The following is an 8,433-nucleotide window of genomic DNA, read 5'->3' as shown; positions in this document are numbered from 1 at the left end:
AGGGCAGGCCAATAGAAAAGCGGCAGGCCAGACATACATTACAAAAGCCGCAGGTGGCCGGAGCCTGCCGATGTTTACTGTGGGAATTACAAAGGTGGGGGAAGGGCGGACAAAAGGAGAATATCATGTCCCCTCTGCCCAGGGGCGCAGGGACATGCATCTCACATGGAACCTATTATACATACATATAACTGCACAACATATTCTGGGTGCTGAGTGGTTCTGTAACACGGCTCCCCTTTTCAGCGAATCCAAACATAGAAGCGTCTGTGTGAACAAGGAAACGTTTAGTTGGATCGGGTGCGGCCTTTAGTTGACGAAAGGCTTCCTCACACTCTTAGGTCCAGGTTACCTGGCGCGGTTGGTCCTTATGGGTCAGATCAGTGAGGGGCTTGGCTACGCTGCTGTAATTGTGAACAAATTTCCTGTAATACCCCGCTGTCCCTAGAAACGCCATGACCTGGGTTTTAATACGTGGGATGGGCCATTTGGCTATGGCCTCATTCTTGGCTGGTTCTGGTCGCTGTTTCCCACTTCCCACCCAATGCCCTAAATACTGAACCTCTACTTTGCCCACGTGACACTTGTTTGGGTTCAGGGTGATTCACGCCTGGTGGATCCTGTCCAATACTGTCTCTAGGTGATTTAGATGCTCTTCCCATGTCGCACTGTAGATGGCGATGTCGTCCAGGTAGGCACAAGCATAGTCCTGGAGACCATCCAGAAGCCGGTCAGCCAGCCTTTGGAAGGTCGCCGGGGCATTCTTCATCCCGAATGGCATAACTCGAAACTGGAATAAGCCGAACGGGGTGACAAATGCTGACTTGGGAATAGCGTCAGGACTAAGGGGAATCTGCCAGTAGCCTTTGCATAGATCGATGGTGGTCAAATACTTTGCCCCCGCCAGCCGGTCTAACAACTCATCCACACGCGGCATGGGGTATGCATCCGTCACTGTTTTCTCATTGAGCTTACAACAGTCTACACAAAACCGTGTAGTCCCATCCTTCTTGGGCACTAACACTACGGGGGATGCCCAGGGACTATCTGACTCTTCGATGACCCCTAAACTCAGCATCTCTTGTATCTCTTGTCGCATCCCCTCTCGTACAGACTCAGGGACGCGGAAGGGGTTTTGTCGCAGGGGGGGTCTCATCCTGGGTCTCAACCTTGTGTTGTGCCAGGCGAGTGTACCCTGGTCTCTCTGAAAACATCCTCTGTCGCAGCCTCAACAATGTATCCGCCTGCTGTCTCTCCCGGGGGCCTAGGTCTTCACCCAAGTGAAACTGGTTCCATGTTTTAAACTGAGTCCTTTCCCCTAAGACATCCAGCAAGGAAAGTCCGGCTAAATCCTCTGCTTCAGGTGCACAGATGGCCACTACCTCTTCAGGGTGCTCCCGGTAGGGCTTCAGCATATTCATGTGGAACATGCGGATAACCCTGGGGTCGTCACAATCGGCGACCTTATAGGTTGTGTCGGTAATTTCCCCACTACCTGGTAGGGCCCCTGCCATGCAGCTTGAAACTTATTCTGCTTAGTGGGTTCTAACATCTAACACCAGGACCTTCTGTCCTATTTCCAAAGTGCGCTCTCTGGCCCTCCGATCGTACCATACACGCTGGAGCTGCTGGGTCGCCTGCATGTTCTCACGTACAACCTGGGTCAGCTCCTGTAGGCGGTCCCGGAATTCCAGCACATAGGGTACAATAGGTACTCCTTCTATGAGGCCCTCCCCTTCCCAGTGTTCCAGCACTAAGTCTAGGGGTCCCCTTACCTGTCTCCCGTATACCAGCTCGAACGGGGAGAACCCCGTGGATTCTTGGGGCACCTCCCGATAGGCAAGCAGGAGGTGTGGCAAGAATTTCTCCCAGTCCCTGTAAGTCCTGGTAAAAGTCCCAATGAGCTGTTTTAATGTCCCGTTAAAGCGTTCACACAACCCATTGGTTTGCGGGTGGTACGGGGCGCTTCTAATGGACTTTACGCCCCACAGCTTCCACAGTTGGTTGGTCACCTCTGCTGTAAACTTGGTACCCTGGTCCGAGATAATCTCCCGTGGAAATCCAACCCGTGAGAAAACCTGGAGCAGGGTGGTCGCCACCGTCTCTGCCAGTATGTTAGGTAACGCAACTGCCTCTGGATACCGTGTGGCATAATCTACCACTGTCAATAAATACCTTTTCCCGGACGGACTGGGTTTGGCTAACGGCCCTATCAGATCGACCGCTACTCGGCTAAATGGTTCCTCCACAATGGGGAGGGGGCGTAATTTGGCCTTGCATCGATCCCCCTCTTGCCAATGCGCTGGCAACTGTCACAGGTCTGGCAGTACTGACGAACATCATAGGTTACCCCCGGCCAAAAGAAGTTTTGTGTCAGACAATGCCTGGTGCGACTGACGCCGAAGTGCCCGGCCAAGGGTATATCATGAGAGATTCGCAGTAACTCCTGCCTATACTTCTTGGGAACTACCAGCTGTCGTTTTATAGTGGGGCTCGTCCCTGTGTGGTGCTGCTCTGTGATCCGGTAGAGGAGTCCCTGCTTCCATACAAACTGTTCCCCTTCCAGTACCCCTCTCCCCTCCTGTGCCTTCCCACGATATCCCTCGAATGAAGGATCCTCAAGTAACTCCCTCTTAAATTCATCTGGGGTGGCCCAAGAAATGTGTCTGGCTATGGGAATACGTTTAGGGCTGGGATGTCTTACCTGGGCCTCCTCTGAGTGTGATTCCGCCTCCGCAGCTCGAGCTTGTCTCCGGGTGGTCACAGGATAGGTCTCAGCCAGAGAGGCCACCGACAACATGGGCCCCAAGCCATTTCCCAGCAAGACATCTGCAGGCAAATCCTCCATCAAGCCGACTTCAACAAGGCCATCCCCGACTCCCCAGTTCAGGTGAATCCTGGCAGTGGGCAGGATAGCTCCCCCTGCTACATGGACTGCCACTGTCCGGTCCGTCTTCTCTTGGTCCCGGACGAGATGAGGCTTCACAAGGGTCAAAGTTGCCCTGGAATCTCTTAGTCCCTGCATACGTTTCCCATTAATCCACACGACCTGTAGATGCTGTTGTCGATTATCTGCCTGGGCTGCCTGCACGGGGTCTACTTCATGCAGCACTTCCTTCATCTCTTCCACCCCTTGGTTAGTCGTAGCCCCCAATGCCGGGTCAGCTTCGCCTTGGTAGCAGTGTACAGCAGCCTGGCTGAAGGTAGCTGTTCCCGTCTTTGGCCACTGGGTATGCGGAGTCCGGTTGGGACATTGTCTTTGCAGGTGGCCCAGCTGACGACAGGTGTGGCATCGCGCCCCAGGGGGACTGTGGTAGGCCGGGTTTCTAGCTGGTCCCACTACAATCTTCGGTGGTTTGGGGCCCTCCAGGTCCATGGGCGGGCCCCTAGTAACCACCTTTGATCCGGACAACTGCGACCTCCTGGCATCATGATGTTCATCGGCCAGACGAGCGGCTTCCTCGAGTCGTTGGCCGCCTGTCCCGAAGCCATTCCTGTGTCTCGGGGTTTAGTCCATTAAAGAATCGTTCTAACAGGAAGAGCTGGAGGACGTCCTCCTTAGTGGTTGCTTGGCTCCCTTGTACCCACTGTAGCAGTGACCGCCGTAATTTACAGGCCCATTCAGCGTGGGTATCGGTTACGCGTTTTATAAGTCCGCGGAACTTTTGGCGGTATGCCTCTGGTGTCAGCGCATACCGGGCCAAGATCACTTCTTTGATCCGCTCATAGTCCATACAGTCCTCATCCGGTACCGTGCGATAGGCATCCGCTGCCCGGCCTGTCAGCTTGCTGGCCAGAATCTGAACCCGTTCCTCCGGCTTCACTTGATGAAGGGCACACTGCCGCTCAAAGTCCTGCAGAAAGCCATCAATGTCGTCCTCTGCCTCCCCCAACTGTCAGAAGGCATTATACTGGATCTTTTTGTGGCTTACTGCTGACGGTACCTGGTCGAAGGCCAGAGCTCCCCCTGCTTGCTGACTCTCCTCTCTCCACTCTGCCATCTCCATCTTGGCCAGCTCCACTTTGGTCTGCTCGGCCATCTCCATCTTGGCTAGCTCTATCCTGGTCTGCTCGGCCATCTTTTCCTTCAGATCAGTACGCACATCAGCCATCACCTCTCGTATGATCTCTACTGCAGGGTTTGGGCCATAGAACGCCAGTCTGTTCTTTACCTCCCTCTGGAATTCGGTCTCCTCCACGTTCACATTGGGGGCGCTGCACTGTCGTGTTCCATGATGGCTGCTATCAAATCCGCTTTTGTTTTGTTGCTGGCGATCAACCCTCGGGCTTCCACCAGATCTTTTAATGTAGTCCTCTTTAACTTCTGGTAGTTATTTTCCATTCATTCCTTTCCTCCTGTAGAAGGGGTATCAAATCCCACTGCTGCCACCAGTGTAACGGGGTCTACAAGCTGGAGTACCTCTTTCAGTACCACTCTGTGTTTTCCGAGGTCCACTCTGCGTTGGCTGGAGTCTGAATGAATGACGCTGGCTGGAATTCCTTGGTTACATGGGCGCATATAAAAGATCACTGCTTCTCCACGTATTTCCAGTCTGACAACACTTTACTCACAGGACACAGAATATATCACACAGATACAGAGGGCAGGCCAATAGAAAAGCGGCAGGCCAGACATGCATTACAAAAGCCGCAGGTGGCCGGAGCCTGCCGATGTTTACTGTGGGAATTACAGAGGTGGGGGAGGGTGGACAAAAGGAGAATATCGTGTCCCCTCTGCCCAGGGGCGCAGCCTCTGAACTGATGCATAGGGACATGCATCTCACATGGAACCTATTATACATACATATAACTACACAACATATTCTGGGTGCTGAGTGGTTCTGTAACAAATAGTTATTTATATTTCATATTGTCTTTATTATTTATCCCTATTTACCCCCTTCACAACCTATGGCCGGCGTTCAGAGCAGATGATCATTTCTGCCGAAGCCCCGCTAAGTGTAACAAGCATTCGAATCATCACATTTTCAAGTCTCCTACGGAGACTATTGAAGCCGGTAAAAAATAGAAAAAAAATGTTTTTTAAAAAATTCACTTCTCTACCCCCCTAGGTGGTTAATGACCAGGCCAATTTTTACAATTCTGACCACTGTCCCTTTATAAGGTAATAACCCTGGACCTTCAACGGATCCTGGTGATTCGGAGAATGTTTTTTTTTTATGACATACTGTACTTCATGACAGTGGTAGCATTCGATATAACACAGGAGGGAAACGGAGGGCACCGCTGTATAGAAATTCAATATAACGTACGTTTATTTGCAAAAAAAAAAAGGAAATTTGGTGAAAATTTGGAAAATGTTGCAATTTTCAAACTTTGAATTCTAATGCCTTTAAATTAGAGAGATACAGTGGGGAAAAAAAGTATTTAGTCAGTCAGCAATAGTGCAAGTTCCACCACTTAAAAAGATGAGAGGCGTCTGTAATTTACATCATAGGTAGACCTCAACTATGGGAGACAAACGGAGAAAAAAAAATCCAGAAAATCACATTGTCTGCTTTTTTTTTCATTTTATTTGCATATTATGGTGGAAAATAAGTATTTGGTCAGAAACAAAATTTCATCTCAATAATTTGTGATATATCCTTTGTTGGCAATGACAGAGGTCAAACGTTTTCTGTAAGTCTTCACAAGGTTGCCACACACTGTTGTTGGTATGTTGGCCCATTCCTCCATGCAGATCTCCTCTAGAGCAGTGATGTTTTTGGCTTTTCGCTTGGTAACACGGACTTTCAACTCCCTCCAAAGGTTTTCTATAGGGTTGAGATCTGGAGACTGGCTAGGCCACTCCAGGACCTTGAAATGCTTCTTACGAAGCCACTCCTTCGTTGCCCTGGCTTTGGATCATTGTCAGGTTGAAAGACCCAGCCACGTTTCATCTTCAATGCCCTTGCTGTTGGAAGGAGGTTTGCACTCAAAATCTCACGATACATGGCCCCATTCATTCTTTCATGTACCCGGATCAATCGTCCTGGCCCCTTTGCAGAGAAACAGCCCCAAAGCATGATGTTTCCACCACCATGCTATACAGTAGGTATGGTGTTTGATGGATGCAACTCAGTATTCTTTTTCCTCCAAACACGACAAGTTGTGTTTCTATCAAACAGTTCCAGTTTGGTTTCATCAGACCATAGGACATTCTCCCAAAACTCCTCTGGATCATCCAAATGCTCTCCAGCAAACTTCAGACGGGCCCGGACATGTACAGGCTTATTAATAATAATAATAATAATAATAATAATAATAATCTTTATTTTTATATAGCGCTAACATATTCCGCAGCGCTTTACAGTTTTTGCACACATTTTCATCACTGTCCCCGATGGGGCTCACAATCTAAATTCCCTATCAGTATGTCTTTAGAATGTGGGAGGAAACCGGAGTGCCCGGAGGAAACCCACGCAAACACGGGGAGAACATACAAACTCCTTGCAGGGTTAAGCAGTGGGACACGTCTGGCACTGCAGGATCTGAGTCCATGGTGGCGTAGTGTGTTACTTATGGTAGGCCTTGTTACATTGGTCCCAGCTCTCTGCAGTTCATTCACTAGGTCCCCCCGCGTGGTTCTGGGATTTTTGCTCACCGTTCTTGTGATCATTCTGACCCCACGGGGTGGGATTTTGCGTGGAGCACCAGATCGAGGGAGATTATCAGTGGTCTTGTATGTCTTCCATTTTCTAATTATTGCTCCCACAGTTGATTTCTTCACTCCAAGCTGGTTGGCTATTGCAGATTCAGTCTTCCCAGCCTGGTGCAGGGCTACAATTTTGTTTCTGGTGTCCTTTGACAGCTCTTTGGTCTTCACCATAGTGGAGTTTGGAGTCAGACTGTTTGAGGGTGTGCACAGGTGTCTTTTTATACTGATAACAAGTTTAAACAGGTGCCATTACTACAGGTAATGAGTGGAGGAAAGAGGAGACTCTTAAAGAAGAAGTTACAGGTCTGTGAGAGCCAGAAATCTTGATTGCTTGTTTCTGACCAAATACTTATTTTCCACCATAATATGCAAATAAAATGAAAAAAAACAGACAATGTGATTTTCTGGATTTTTTTTTCTCAGTTTGTCTCCCATAGTTGAGGTCTACCTATGATGTAAATTACAGACGCCTCTCATCTTTTTAAGTGGTGGAACTTGCACTATTGCTGACTGACTAAATACTTTTTTTCCCCACTGTATGTCAAACAAAATATACTATATAATCGTCTAATTCTGTCTGTAACGGAAATCCTACGTCGCTGATTGGTCGCGCCTGGCTGGCCGTGACCAATCAGCGACAGGCGCAGTCTGTCCGCAAATTGGCGCGGCATTCGAATGCGCACACCACCGCTACCGTCTGGAGATCTGCGGCTCTAGCCACTGATCTCCCAACGGTTGGCGCGGGTCATTTCCTGCCGCGCGGAGGTCAGCGGCGACGCAACCGGGAGCTGACCAGCCCATCGCTCAATGTTGCGGATGGTACCCAGGGTCCGGAGGAGAGGAGACTCTCCTCCAGGCCCTGGGTACCATAAACCTGTAAAAAATAGAATTAAAATAAAAAATAGTGATATACTCACCTTCCGACGGCCCCCGGACTCTTTCTCTCGTCTCACAACGCGCCCGGCATCTTCCGGTCCCAGTAACGCTTTGCGCGAAAGACCGCTGATGACGGCACGCTCTCGCAAGAGTGACGTCATCTCCGATCCTTCGCGCTAAGCATTACTGGGACCGGAAGATGCCAGGAGCGTGGAGAGGAGATCGGGGGCCGTCGGAAGGTGAGTATATCTCTCTGTAACTGAAATCCCGCGTGCACACCACTGTGCCCTCCCGATTCGATAGCATCGGGCCTCCATCTAGTTAATAAGTAGCATTTCCCACGTGTTTACTTTACATTAGAACAATTTATGAAACATCATTTTTTTTCTTTGTTAGGACGTTTCAAGGGTTATACGTTGACCAGCGATTTCTCATATTTACAACACCATTTTTTTTAGGGACCACATCACATTTGAAGTGACTTTGAGGGGTCTATATGGCAGAAAATACCCAAAAGTGACACCATTCTAAAAACTGCACCCCTCAGGGTGCTCAAAGCCACATTCAAGAAATGTTATTATTTTCGAAAAGTTTGAAAAAAGCTGTGATGGAGTAAATGCCAACAATTTAATAAGTATAGATCTCACCAGAGGATATGATATACTTTACAAAAGTGAAAATTAAAATACAACTTTTAACTAATTAAAATGTAAAAAATAAATGTGCCACCATACAAGTGAAAGGGGGTGTTCTTCCCGTCGGCATAAGTCAAATGAGAGTAAACCAAGGAAGAACACCTCCTATAGGATAATACACTGCTCAAAAAATAAAGGGAACACTCAAATAACACATCCTAGATCTGAATGAATTAAATATTCTCATTGAATACTTTGCCGTGC

The sequence above is a fragment of the Dendrobates tinctorius genome, unplaced genomic scaffold (assembly GCF_039654945.1).
Source record: "Dendrobates tinctorius isolate UK_male_01 unplaced genomic scaffold, ASM3965494v1 ptg000055l, whole genome shotgun sequence".
Lineage (NCBI taxonomy): Eukaryota > Metazoa > Chordata > Amphibia > Anura > Dendrobatidae > Dendrobates > Dendrobates tinctorius.
The sequence above is the reverse complement of the archived record's forward strand: the minus strand, read 5'-3'. Positions refer to the sequence as shown.